This window comes from Symphalangus syndactylus, chromosome X (assembly GCF_028878055.3).
Source record: "Symphalangus syndactylus isolate Jambi chromosome X, NHGRI_mSymSyn1-v2.1_pri, whole genome shotgun sequence".
NCBI lineage: Eukaryota > Metazoa > Chordata > Mammalia > Primates > Hylobatidae > Symphalangus > Symphalangus syndactylus.
The window spans coordinates 46,323,565-46,338,164 of record NC_072447.2 but is presented as its reverse complement, the minus strand read 5'-3'; the positions used below and the strand labels follow the sequence as shown (position 1 = coordinate 46,338,164).

The 14,600-nt window shown below is 36.3% G+C and overlaps 1 protein-coding gene and 1 pseudogene across 4 annotated transcripts in view; one reads left to right on the top strand and one right to left on the bottom strand.

The window, feature by feature from the left end:
• The window catches only part of DMD (dystrophin), a 2,284,432-nt gene that overhangs the window by 1,147,955 nt on the left and 1,121,877 nt on the right, over positions 1 to 14,600 (top strand). The gene's annotated exons all lie outside the window — the stretch shown is intronic.
• LOC129476307 (nucleophosmin-like) lies at positions 7,671 to 8,790 on the bottom strand (annotated as a pseudogene).

Below are 14,600 nucleotides of genomic sequence, written 5' to 3'. Positions count from 1 at the left end.
GTGAGCTCTGGTGATTGTTCCCTTTAATTCTTCTGTGAAGTTCTTTCCTTAGCTTTGAGTGGTTTTCTTGCATACATGAACTGATCAAGACTCAGCTGAAGAATAAAATAAAGCTCTCTGCAAATCTCCAAAATTTCCTCTGCGTATATATCACCTCTCTGGTATTTTGCCCTGTGATCACTAGTCAACCTTGGGCTGCCGAAACTCTCAGCTTCATCTTTTAACAAAAGCCTCCTGGCAGGGATCACTGTCCTTCAATGTCTGATGTTCAATGTGTTGAAAATCATTGTAGTATATATTTTGTCTTTTTTTTTTTAAGTGTTTCAGGTGTTTCAGGCAGGAGATTAAGTTCAGCCTCCTTTACTCCAACTTGAAAACAAGTCCAAAACAAACTATTTTGATGTAATTTGATCTTTTAATACATTAATATTACACAATTTTGTGAATATATCATAATTTTAAATTTTCAGAGAATGTCTAATGGTCCCCATTTCTTGACAGTGTGGTTTAGTTGAAATTGATGAACATTTTATCAAAACTTTTCCCCTCAATTGGATAATTTTTTTTTTTTGAGATGGAATTTTGCTCTTGTCGCCCAGGCTGGAGTGGCATGATTTCAGCTCACTGCAACCTCTGCCTCCAGGCTTCAAGCAATTCTCCTGCCTCAGCCTCCCGAGTAGCTGGGATTACAGGTGCCCACCACCACGCCTGGCTAATTTTCGTATTTTTAGTAGAGACGAGATTTCACCATGTTGGTCAGGCTGGTCTAGATCTCCAACCTCAGGTAATCTGCCTGTCTCAGCCTCCCAAAGTGCTGGGATTACAGACGTGAGCCACCATGCCCGGCCAACTGGATAATTTTAAAAAGACTATTTTATTTAGTCTTTTTTTTTCTCAATCTATAGATGAAATAAGAAAAATCATTCTAGATGTCCAAGGAAAAATTCTTTCAGAAAAGAGCTGTGAATGATATCACAAACCCCCCAAACCGTTAAGGTATTTCTTTCCTGGTTATTTTATGTCCAAAATCATGAATATGAACATGTGCACACACACATGCACAGACGTGAGCATGCACACACACATGAATACGTATACACGCACATAATGTACCTTAGGTTATCTTTCCATTCTGAGTAATTATCTTAAAATGGGCAAAATCAACCCTGTAAGATACCTTCATCGATAAGGCAAATCAAAGCTTTGGTAATTTCTGCTATCTTGGCCATTATTGATTGACTAATAATGAATAAGAGAATGCGTTTAAATATTTACTATGAAATTATTTTAGAAAACAGGATGTAGACAGTGGCTGTTAGCAGACAATTGTTTGGCATGAGCCAGTAATGGTTACCGTGAAAAAAATCAACCAAGCAGCCCATATGTTAAGCAAACACACGCAGAAGCACATTGGAGTTTGAAGCCTCATATGTACAATTTTCAGTAAAGAAATAACTTTTATATATGAAATAAACAAATAGGTATATGTTGTAAACTTGTCCCTATATATTTTGATCAAATTGCATCATATTTTTTTCACTTTAAAAAAGAGAATTTAGTGCTTTAACTGAGACTTAGAGTTGTCATTCAAAATATACTGACTGCCAATAGCAGCAGAAAGATGATCTGGTTCCATGCAACTCTATTTTTTTTCCTCTGTCACAAGTAGAAGACAAAATTAAATATATGAATTAGTGCTTTTTGAAGATATTCCAAAGCAATATACCATGCCACTATGGAGAACCTCTCTAAAAATATCACATTTTTTACCTGAGAAAAATATTGATCATGTTATATGCCACTCAAATTGGTTTATTAAATTCATTGAATGATATCAGCATCTCTTAATGCATTCACTAAACAAGCAGTAATTGAGTGCATATACCAAGTTTTATCATCCAGCAAAATAGTGACAATCCACATTAGGCTCTAATAGAAGTTTAGAAAGGGGTTTAAGAGGTTAAACGCCGGGCTCAGAAAGATTGGATTCAAATCCCAGGTCCTTCAGCTTAATAGTTGTAGAATCTTGTGAAAATATCTTAATTCTTTTCATGTCTCTGATTTCTCTTCTCTAAGATGGAAATATGAGATGTGTATAAAGCCACTTCAAATAGCATTTTGCACAAAATAATTACTCATTAAGTGTAAGCCCCTATTATAACTAATCACTCTTTATAAGTGATTAGTTCATATCAATACAAACTAAAACTTATTTACTGAATTATTGTCTCTAAACATCCACAATGCTGAAAAACCAACCTGGAAATTTCATAAAACCTTATTTTTATGTAGTATAATTTCTTCTCAAAGCATAAGGGCTCTTGGATTAGGAATTGAGGAAAATTCCAGTTCAGCCAAATGCATCTGTTTCAGATAGCTGACACTTCTGCCTACTCATTTCCTAACTAACAAGAAGAAATGCTAATGGGAGTTTTCAAAGGAAAAACTGAACACCATGAAGGAAAGTGACACAAATAATGTTAGCTCATATAGTGACAGGGTGAATTTGTGTGCTTTCAAGTACCTTCAGTGAAAATAGGAAAGTAGAAATTATAAAATGCCCTAACATTTAAGTCTAGCATATTCTTGTAGACTAGGAAAAAAATAAGTTTGCAAACATGGACTATAATAGAATGAGATGCAAAATGTTTGTAGTTGCCAGTAGAAGCAATAACAATTACCATTAGATTAAGTATTTAAACCAGCCGAATATTTTTACTAATGGAAATGGCATCTGTTTTATGAAATAATGCTGCTGAATGAACCATATTAAAAATGACCAGTATTTCCTAAAGAACGTTGTCACAGACATACAAGCATGAGACCCTAAAATCTTAAGGTATTCCATTTGAAATCGACCTTAATACATTAACCGTAGTGGTATTGTTTAGATGAAATTTTTTACGCTTTAAATCAACAAATGTTAAGCAAGCATGGGGAGCGAAACACCAGTGTGTTATTTTGACATGAATAAACTGCTGTTTTTAGGGAAAAAATATTGTCTTGTTAAGGTTAAGCTAATTGGTTTTCTGGTATCTTTTGCAATGTTACTGTGTTTTACTGCTCCATAACGTATGTTATATGGTAAATGTGCAATATATTTATATATGTTGCTGTAAAGAAATGTAATTAAAAACTGTTTACTTTGTGATATAAAAGTAAAAATTTATTCATTGTCATTGAGCATACAGAAGTAAATATGGATTACATATGTCATATTTTAATGTTCACATGGTCCCACCATCAAATGTTGAACAACTTATAGTTTAAAGTCATATTCTATTTAAGAAAAATATACTCCCTTTTCTCAAATGTGAAATGTCCAGAGAGAATGGAAAATTACATATAAAGCATGTAGTTATAGCATGGGGATCCTGCTGTGATCTCTCAGATGGGGAACAAAAGGGAGAACGAAAGAGCGCACTGGTGCTTTGGAGTTGAGAGAAGGCAAAAAAAGAGTACAAAAATGTCAAAGACAAGTTTAGCTGCTCTTCAGCTCTCCCTTTAGCTGCTCTTCAGCTCTGCCTTACCACGGTTATTAGTGATTGAAGAAAATTCTAAAGCGCTTTTTAAAGGACCCAATTCTGAAGAGTTTAGATTCACAGAGCACAATGGAGTTGGAGTGACTCCTGCTCAAAAGTTTGAGACAAGCCAGTACATGAAAAGACTGTCCTCCTCTTAATGGAAATACCCAGATTTTCTCATTCTTCTCGCCTTGCTTTCAGCACTCACAGCCCAGAAAGCCCTTGTCTAACAGGTACTGCCGTTGAAAGGTCATTGACTTGTACAAAAATGATGAGAGCTGAATAGATGTGCATAGGTCACTGACAGTGTCTGCTACAGAGAATGAGTTTTCGTATTTTTGTTAGGATACACCTACATGGCAATCTACTGCCTGAAAGAACTCTATAGGAGGTAAGTGAATTTATATTAATACAGATTGAATTAAAGGATAGCTAGAAAAAGGCATATGATGTAAAAAAATCAGATACAAGTATATTTTCTGTATAGTCAGTTTTTACATTGTTGATTTCACCAGCTGGCTGCTGAGTTTGACGGCTTCTTAACAGCCACACTGCTGAGATTCAAATGCTGATAGAAACTTTGATGGAAAAATCACTTGAGTAAATATTTCTACCATCTTTTGCCCTTCACTGGGACCTAATGTTGAGAATAATTCATACCATTGTTTGTCTTTTATATTTCCCCAGCAGTAATAAAATTTCAGAAGATTTTGTTTTGTGGTCACAAAGCTATCCTGGTTTCTGTAACTAGAAGACGTACACTAGCATAAGGGAATCAGCGGGAAAATTTACTGCTAAGAGAATTTGTCTCTAGTCACTTACTTTAAGGTTACAGCAATGTATAAGTGTGGGAATACATTTTAAAATGAGCTTTTCAAAGTTATTAGCTGGTAGTGGCATGAGAGTTAAGTCTCTTAATACAGTTAAACAGTTGGATACTTCATCCTTGCGTAAATATTGTTACCGTTTTATTGCTGCTTAGAAACTCCTCTGCAACTTTTTGGCTCCTATATATCTTTTCAGAAGTAGTAAATAACAGATTTACTGGGAGTGTGGTACCAGGCAGAAATTCAGAGAGGGGATTTAAATCCTTGCCCATCAAGTGTATCTTTAAGAAATAAGTATATTAAAATAATTGGATAATTTCAGTGGCTTGTTATTAGAGATCCGTTGTCCAGCATGGCATGATTAAGAAGATGACAGATTTTTATACATTATTGGAAAGAAGCAAGAAGAAAAAACATAACTTACTGTAATAACCACAGTAAAGAACTGCTTAAAATGCATGATAAACATGTCATCCCTAAGGGATTCCCATTCTTAGAGCATGAAGTTATCAAGAGAGTAAGAGCCTACAAAAAAGGAGAAGAATACTGATTGCAAATTCCAAATAGAAAAAAGAAGAACAAAACTGCTCACCATCGTTATAGAAGCAATGAGAAGGAGAAATTGTCATTTAATGAAATATAAGATTAAAGTTAATAGAAGTAATTTTCACGAAATAATACTTTGCAAGGAGGATGTTCCAGCTATATTGATCTTGGTGTTCTCTTCTCACATACCTTCTTACCATTCCCTCAAATGCTTGTTTCTACCTTTAAATTTGCTTTTCTCTCTACCAGAGGGTTCTACCCTATCTCCAGTTTCTCACCACGTCCCAGTCTGCTCCCTCTCAGAATTTTTGTACACTTCCCTTTATATACTTTAGTGTTCTAATTTTTTATTCACAGATATGCCTTTTGTAACTCCCTCATCTCAAAGAAAACACACACATACACACACATGCATACACACAAAATTGAACTCTTTCTGGGAGATCTGCTTAACCTTCTTTATAACACTGTCACTTGCTGAAACTGTAGTATGTGTTTTCATGTTTATTATTTTTTCCATTATAATGAAAATATTTTGGGTACTTGGTCTTTCTTGATCACCAATATACCTCGGTACATAGAAAACTTGATTCATATATTGAAAATGTAATATTCAGTAGAATGAATAAATACATAAATAAATTTAAAAATCATACTTTTATTGTATTACCTGAGACAAATGATCCCCATTTGTCCTTCTTGCTTTTCATAGCCAAAACATTCTCTCTTACATTGAGCTTCCTTCACCTCTTCTGTGTACAGAGCACTTAAAATTTTCACATTGTCTGATACTTTAACAATATGATGGTGCCGTTCTCTTACCCTTTGGAGCATATGTTAAATACCAGAACCCATGTAACAAACATATATTGTGATCCTACTGTGCGCAAAGCAGGTACTGCTTGCTGCTAGGAATACAGAGCTGACTAAGAGCTCCTTTTCTCTTTATGAGCTCACAGTCTCATGAGTTCAGCATCTTAAGGCACAACGTCTAAAGCAAAGTGCAGCAAGTAAACACTGCAGAAAGTACTGGATCTGGCCTAGGACAAATGGTGGGTTGTTTTTCCAGCTATTATTTTTCCTGCCCCCTAATCGACAGTCCTCCATTACACCTCTGGGATACCCAGCCTCACTTGGGAAAACCTGACTTTGGGAATCAGAGGCAGTCTCTGTTGCTTATAAATGAGGAACTCTAATGGATACATACTGTCATTAGAGAAACTCTGCTTCTAGCCTGGCTCCTTTTGTAAAGAAGGTTGAGTCCCCTTGGAGAGCCTGCAGAACATAACCATTTGCATGTAATGAACAGTTTGTAATAGTTTGAGATTCATGTGCAATTTCTATTCGACAAGAGAAAAACAATTAGGATCAACTGTGGTCGTATATCCCAGAATACCAACGTGGTTTCCACACTCTAAGTGTTGTTGGATCATTATTTGAGATTCATAATTTTGTCCCGTTGTACCCACGTTTGCATTACCATTCAGTCTTAATTTATTCTACCCTATTAAAAGTTTTTTTGGTAATTTGTTGTTATTGCTACTCAGACATTAAAATGTCTGCAGGCTGTGAAAATGAATAAATTTAATGTGGCAGCATAGTTCTCAAAATCCTGGCTTTACAACTAATAGTACAGGCTTGTATTGTAAATCCCAGTTAACATGGATTTATTTGAAAATCCAATTTTACTGTTAATCTTAAATAACACATTTTTCAAACATTTTATCCTCGAATTTCTATTTTTTTAATAATTTATGGCTGTTGTATGTATTTACAAAAGGACAATGTGTGTACTTTTAAATACTCGTAATGGATTGCTGAAACAACTGTAACTTTAAAACCATGCAATTATTAAAAAATAAACTGTGCAGCCTGGCTTAATGGAGGCTTATGAACATATGATTAAGATATATGCTATAATAAGCAAATTCATTCAACTGATGGTTCGTAGGAACTTTCAAATTTAATCTCATAACAAGTGCTATCCTTCAAAGAATGGTCAGGGCAATTTAACGAGTACATGACCACCCAAGATAATTTCATTGAAAAGTGGCTGAACTATTGAAATATTTTATAGTCTCCTTGGGATATTATTAAGAGCAGAAATTTTGAAATAGAATTGTAATGATGTTCAGAAAAGATAAGTAGGTAACTCTCTTAATACGTTTTGTGCTGCTATAACAAAGTACCTAAGACTAGGTAATAATTTGTAATGAACAAAAATGTATTGGCTCACAGTTCTGGAGACTAGGAAGTCTGACATTAAGGTGTCAGCCTCTGGCGAGGGCCTGCTTGATGTGTCATCACATGATGGACGATTAGAGGGCAAGAAAGATCAAAAGGGGGCTGAACTCCCACTTTTATAAGGGAACCAAACCCACTCGTGAGGCTGGAGCCCTCAATCCTAATCACCACCTAAAGGTCCCACCCCTTAATACTGTCACAATGGCAATTAAATTTCAACATCAGTTTTGGAGGGAAAAACATCCAAACCATAGTAGTGATACTGACTACTACCACACAGGGCTTGGGAGGCTACCCTAGCTGTTGCACCCAAGAGATGAATCTTCTTATGTGATTACCTTTATCATTTTTTTACTTTATTAAAATACTTTTATTTTACATGTATATTTTTGTCTACCCACCGTTTCCATGTCTGACCACTGCTACTACTATAACTAGCATAACATTCCATACATACTTACAACCAAGCAAAGAGTGGAGTTCCGTCTTTAAAAACTAAACAGGCATTTTGGACAACACATTCTTGGCATTGGAATCTGGACAACATTTATCAAACATGGTAGGGAAGTCTCACTCTGCATTATAAAAAGGACAGCCAGATATCAACAGTTACAGAAATGAAATCACATGGAAAATTTTTAACAAATTGTTTAAACGATTTTCTTAAAGAGACTTCCTCCACTGCCAGAGATCTTGAATAGCCTCTGGTCAGTCGTCTGGAAGCAATTCTTCACATAATTCATGAATTTGGCTTCCACTTTAGGAAGAGAACCACCTTTTTCCATACTTGCTTGCATTTTTGCTTTAATGTCTTCTACAGAACTAGGTCCTTTGGGTGTTTTAGGAGTTTTTTCCGGTTTTGAAAGATTCTTGTCCTTTTGATGTTGGTGTTGATGGTTTTGAGTCTTTTCCATTCTGATTTGACTTTTGTGCATTTTTGGTTGGAGTATCTCATATAGATTTCTTCACTGGCGCTTTTTCTTCAGTTTCCTCATCATCAAAATCATCATCATCATCAAAATCATCATCTTCCTCAGCAGCAAGTTTTACTTTTTTCTGTGGAAACTTGCTACCACCTCCAGGGGCAGATCGCTTTCCAGATATACTTACGAGTTTCACATCCTCCTTCTCTTCATCTTCTGACTCTGTATCTTCCTCGCCAGTTACTAAATGCTGTCCACTAACATGCACTGGCCCTGAACCACACTTCAACCGTAAGACCACTGATGGTGTTATTTCAAAGCCCCCAAAGAAAACCATGGGCTGTACAGACATTTTCAAAGCTACCAATGTTACTTTAATTGGACTGCCTTCGTAACTCATTGCCTCTGCTTCAACAATTTGCAGTTTATCCTTTGCACCAGCCCCTGAACTGACCATTCTTAAAGATAACTGTTGCTCATTTTCATTATTATCCACCTTAAAGTGATCATCTTTGTCGGCCTTTAGTTCACAACCAAAAAGATAGTTCTGGGGCGTCAGGGGGCTCATGTCCATCATCGTCCATCGGGTGGCAGGATGCACTTAGGTGGGAGACAAGGCAGATGGAGATAAACGACCACTGCTCAAGAGAACAGCTGTGCAGGACGGAATCACACCAGGGAGATTACCTTTATCTTAGAAAACCTGAACATGTTTTGTACTTTGACACTTCTCTACATTTCACATAACCCTTAAAATCAACACATTTATTCAGCAGACTTTTACTTTTGGAGCTGCTCTGTGTCAGGCTCTATGCTAGGTGCTTAGGATACTGAAATTGATACAATCCTAATCTATTCACATATAATCCAAGGTTTGCTGAAATTGATGGACATTTAAACAATTGAAACATTTAAGTGGTATAATTAGCAAATGGACATTTAAGCCATAAAAATAGCATTTAATAGATACAATAGAGGTCACTACACCATTGACGAGTCAGAACAGAGGTAACCCAAAGAGTAACTAGCTAGAAGAATTGGGAAAGCTTCACAGAGAGGGTGATATGAAAATAAGTGAGAGAATTGTAAATCCAGGAAAATGAGGAAACGTTCAAAAGTGATGGTGTCAGAAAAACGTATGGTATGACAATGACAAGATGAGAGGAACTCTTGGTAAGCATGTGGAGGCATGGAAAGAAGTTGCAAAAAATAATGCCGAGGTCATTTTTTATTTTATTGTTGGTTTTGTTTTGGTTAATTTCATTTTTTAAATCTAGTATGCTAGTGTTCATTTTCCAAACTGTGAATCATAAACTCACTTTGTGGATCAACACCAGCCTTTGATTTTTAGTGAAACAAAATAGAAAATATCAGCATTCATCACAAATAGATGTTTCATAGAATTTTGTTTTAATTGTGAGTGTATGTGTGTGTGTATATGTGTGTGAGAGAGAGAGAGAGAAAGAGAGAGATGGTTTAGATGTTTATCACCTCCAAATCTCATATTGAAATGTGATTTCCAGTGTAGGAGACAGGGCCTGGTAGGTGTGATTGGATCATGTGGGTGGATCCTTCATTAATGATCCCTTTGGTGACAAGTTAGTTCATGCTAGATCTGGTTGTTTAAAAGACTATGAGACCTCAACTCCCACCTCTTTCCTGCTCTCCCCTTTGCCTTCCACCATGGTTGTAAACTTCCTGAGGCTCTCACCAGAAGTAGATGCCAGTGACATGCTTCCTCTACAGCCTGCAGAACCGTAAGTCAAAAGAAAACCCCTTTTCTTTTTAAATTACCCAGTTTCAGGTATTTCTTTATAGCAATGCAAGAAGGGACTAATACAGTTGTATGTGTATATGTGTGTTGTGTGATTTCTGGTTGAGTGTCACAAGGTTGTAATATGGTGAGTGGAAGGAAGTATAAGTTTTAGAAAATTAAGAAGCCAGTTCAGAAAACTAATACTTTTGGGAAATAGTACAAAATTAACTTTACAAGAATATACACAGAAAGATGTAATACAAGATTTATTTAATTGCAATAATTTATAAAGTTTGTTTAGTGCCTTGCTTTTGCATGCTGTTTTAAAAATTACCAAGAATATGACTTCATGTGATTTTCAAATATTCCCAGCAAGATATGTAGAAAAGGTATTCTTATAACTCTTAGACAAAAATTTCGGGATGTTTAAATGCTTTATCCCAAATTATAAAGCTAATCAATGAAGACTCTGGGATTCAAACACCATATTTTTTTACTGTTCACCAGCTAGAAGTTAGAAATGTTAAGCCAAAAACATAAAGTCACTGCTCTGCCTAATAAATCTTGAGGAAACTAATAAAAAGAATAATACCACTGACTACAGGACAAGGTCTTCCTAAGAGACCTTAAATATATTAAGTGATGAAGATGAAACTTCTTTATTCATAAAAATGTTATTTAGTTATGAGTGGAACTCTAATTAAACTTATGTTATCATCAGTAAAGTTGAGACATAACATTTATTAATATAATTATAATTTGACCCATAGTGTATTAAAAGAAGGACGTTAAAAGGAGTTGTTGTTACTAGAGATGATGTTAGGGTTGTTTATGATAATAACAGTAGTCATACATAACAAGGCACTTTATAATTTAAGAAGTGCCTTCAATTACATTGTTGCTCTCATGGTAATCTCCTTTTGATATATAGATTTGGAGGATTCTTTGTCAGTCTAAGACATAGGTTACTGAGGTGACGGAAGAATTTAGCAAGCAGCTTTCAAATGGAGGACATGAGCATTGGATTGTGTATAGCAAGGGCTGATGGTCTTGAAGAAAGCCTCTTGGTTTCCACAGGACAGAAGCCCTTTGAAGATCATAGCCAAGGATCTAGTAATTGCCTCCCTTTCAGAACACCCTCAAGAGAGAACCCCACCGTAAGACATGGTTCCCTACAGGCAAAACTGCTTTTCCTTAAAATTACAGTTCCGTGAATATCAGCCTTCTTTGGCTCATTCAACATAGTTTTCTTAAGTTTCAGGGCAGTGCTGCAGACCAAGAGTTTCAACATTGAGGAAAACAATACTACTTGTGCAGTGACCCTACCTCAGTCAGGGAGGCAGATGCCTGCCTTTATGTGAAGGAATAAGGAATCAATCATATTTCCAAAACTCAAGAAAGCCAGTCTAATGCAGGGAGAGATAGAAGCATAAACCTCAAAGTTATGATATAGCATAATAGTTTTAAAATTCCATAATAACTGTATTTAAACAGTTTTATAGAAACAGAAGAGTTAATGACCTGAGTCTGGAAAAGCCAGCTTGGAGAATGGCAACCAATATTAAGTGGCAAAAGCTTTGGGAGCCCAGGCCCCCAGATGGAGGGTGATAGCATGGGTTAGACAGGTAGGTGGGGAACACTTCGCAAAGGACATTACATGGTACAGACAAGTCTGTGTTTTAGCCTATAAACCACAGTTGCAGAATGTGTTTGAGCAAAGGCATTTGGGGATGAGATTTGCACTTTTCAAGATTTAAGTTTGTTTAGGATGCTTATGGTTTGCTGTACACTTCCTAGGTTTTTACATTATAATTATGGTGTGAACTTTAAAGGAAAACTGCAGTTTAGCATACTCGAAAGAGTGCAACTTCAAGTCATGATTGGAGACAGATATTTAACAGATTTTGTGATCCTGTGATGCTTATTTTCTTCTCAGACATACCACATGACAGTCATTTTGAAACGGTTTATTTCTACTTTAGCATCCATCTGTAGGTGTTGTATATGTTTTCTGCTTGAAAATAAAGCAGTGGGCCAGGCGCAGTAGCTCACGCTTGTAATCCCAGCACTTTGGGAGGCCGAGGCGGGCAGATCACTAGGTCAAGAAATTGAGACCATCCTCTCCAACATGGTGAAACCCCATCTCTACTAAAAATATGGAAATTAGCCAGGCGTGGTGGTGCATGCCTAGAGTCGTCCCAGCTACTTGGGAGGCTGAGGCAGGAGTATCGCTTGAACCCGACAGGCAGAGGTTGCAGTGAGCCAAGATCGTGCCACTGCACTCCAGCCTGGCGACAGAGGGAGGAAATTCTTCCATCACCTCACTCTGTCTCAAAAAAAAAAAAAAAGAAAATAAAGCAGTGAATGCGATTAAGATGGATTTACTATGATCATAAAGTACTCAGGAGTCTTTTTTTAAAAGACAGCATTACTCTAATTAAAAATATAGGGAAGAAACTAATGCTGTTTTGCATATCATTCTCAGCTCTCTCAAAATCAGATATTAAGCTCTTGCTGCCAAAGGAGACTATACTGCACGGTGCTAACCTGCATAAACTTTGAGAGGGTTGAATTGTGCCAAGCAATTCTCTCAATATATAAATTAAACAAATATTTGTTGACCTACTGTGTGACAAGTATTATTCCGGGAAATAAGAGATCCAGCAGTGAAACAAGTATGACTTCTTATAGAGTTCACAAAAAGGAAATAAAAGGATATATGTATAGTGATATCCCTGAATTAAATTTCTCTTTTGAAAATAAAAATTCTATCATAAGCTATAACTGCCAACACTTCAATACTAATTCAGCAGTTTTCAGGGATTTGTACCTTTTGACTTACGAGAATTTGGAAGTCTAATCGTATCATTGCACTGGAGTCTTAAAGAAACAGATAAGCGAATGACTTTGCCTGTATCATTGTTGACCGTACTTACAATCAGAAAGGGGCACAGGACAGATGCCAGGGAATAAGTGGACAGCCCATAAATGGAATGGTAAGAAAGAAGAACTACAGTGGATTTGGAAAGTTCCCTTCAGCATTTTCCCTAGACAATCTTTGGCTGTGTTTTCATGATCAGTATTTCATTCACAGGATACTGAGCTCTTGATATAGTTCTCAAAACCCAAAATGAAATAAGAAGTCTACTCTTTATTTAAATTCAAATTCCAGAGAGTTAAGTAACTTTCCAGGAGGTTATCTAAATATGGCCTCCTGGTTGGGGGGGGTTGAATTTGCATATAAATAGTCTCACCCTTAAAGGAAAACCACAGATGGTGGTAATGATGTGGTCATAATGTACATCTCCACAATGGTGGAACAAAACATCCACAGTTTTGCTTTCCCCAGTTTCAGTGACCCGTGGTCAACTGCCGTCTGAAAATAGGTGAGTACAATACAATAAGATATTTTAAGAGAGAGAAAGATCACATTCACATGATTTTCATTGCAATGTATTGTTATAATTGTTCTATTTTTATTCATGATTTTTAATCTCTTAACTGCGCGAAATTTATAAATTAAAATTTATCGTAAGTACATATAGTTTATATAGGGCTCAGTACTGTCGGCAGTTTCAGACGTCCACTGGGAGTCTTGGAATGTATCCCCTACAGATAAGGGGTAAACCACTGTATCCTATTTGTGTGACTGCTAAAGGTGTTGTGAGCTCATAGCAGCATGACATCAACACTGAACTAATCCTGGATTTGTTAGTGAGAGAGATGTATTTGCAAGGAGTGAGACGTGGTGCCTCATCCAAGCAGAGAAATAATTTTCAAATTTGCCTGACAATAAAAATCACAATGTGAGGTCTCTCTTTGGAGCTGCAATGTCCAGTTCAGTGCCCACTAGCCACATAAGATACTGAGCTCTTAAAATGTGGCTAGTACTAATTGAGATGGGCACTGAGTATAACACACATGCCGGGGTTTGAATACTTAGAACCAAAAAGGAAGTAAACGCTCATTTATTGCATGTTAAAATTATGGTTTTATTATATTTGATTAAATAAAATATACAATTAAATTGACTTCATTTTGCTTTTAAAAATGTGGCTATTAAAAATTTCAAATTAGGGGCCGGGTGTGGTGGCTCACGCCTGTAATCTCAGCACTTTGGGAGGCTGAGGCGGGTGGATCACGAGGTCAGGAGATCAAGACCATCCTGGCTAACACGGTGAAACCCCTTCTCTACTAAAAATACAAAAAAAAAATTAGCTGGGCGTGGTGGCGGGCACCTGTACTCCCACCTATTTGGGAGGCTGAGGCAGGAGAATCGCATGAACCCGGGAGGCAGAGCTTGCAGTGAGCCGAGATCGCACTACCGCACTCTAGCCTGGGTGACAGAGCGAGACTCCGTCTCAAAAAAAAAAAAAAATTTCCAATTATATAGATGTGTGATTACATATGTGTGTTTTCACATATGTAATTGATATGTTACACGTGTCATTGATTGTTACATGTTACATGTGTAAAACACATTACCCAACACGTACATGTGTGCAACACATATGTAACATGTTGTATATATAACATGTTACGTATGTATTGTTACATGTTACATATGTGCTTGTATTACACACATGCATAATATGAAATTATGTGTAATTTCAAATTACATATGTGTATATTTTGAAAATTACAAATTACATATTTTGTTATTATTGCTTTACAAAGTCAAACACCCTATTTAATAAAGCATCATGAGGTTCTTATAATTCGTAAACTTTGAGACTTTTGTAGGAGAATAAATAATGCTTATTATAAAAACTGATTGGAA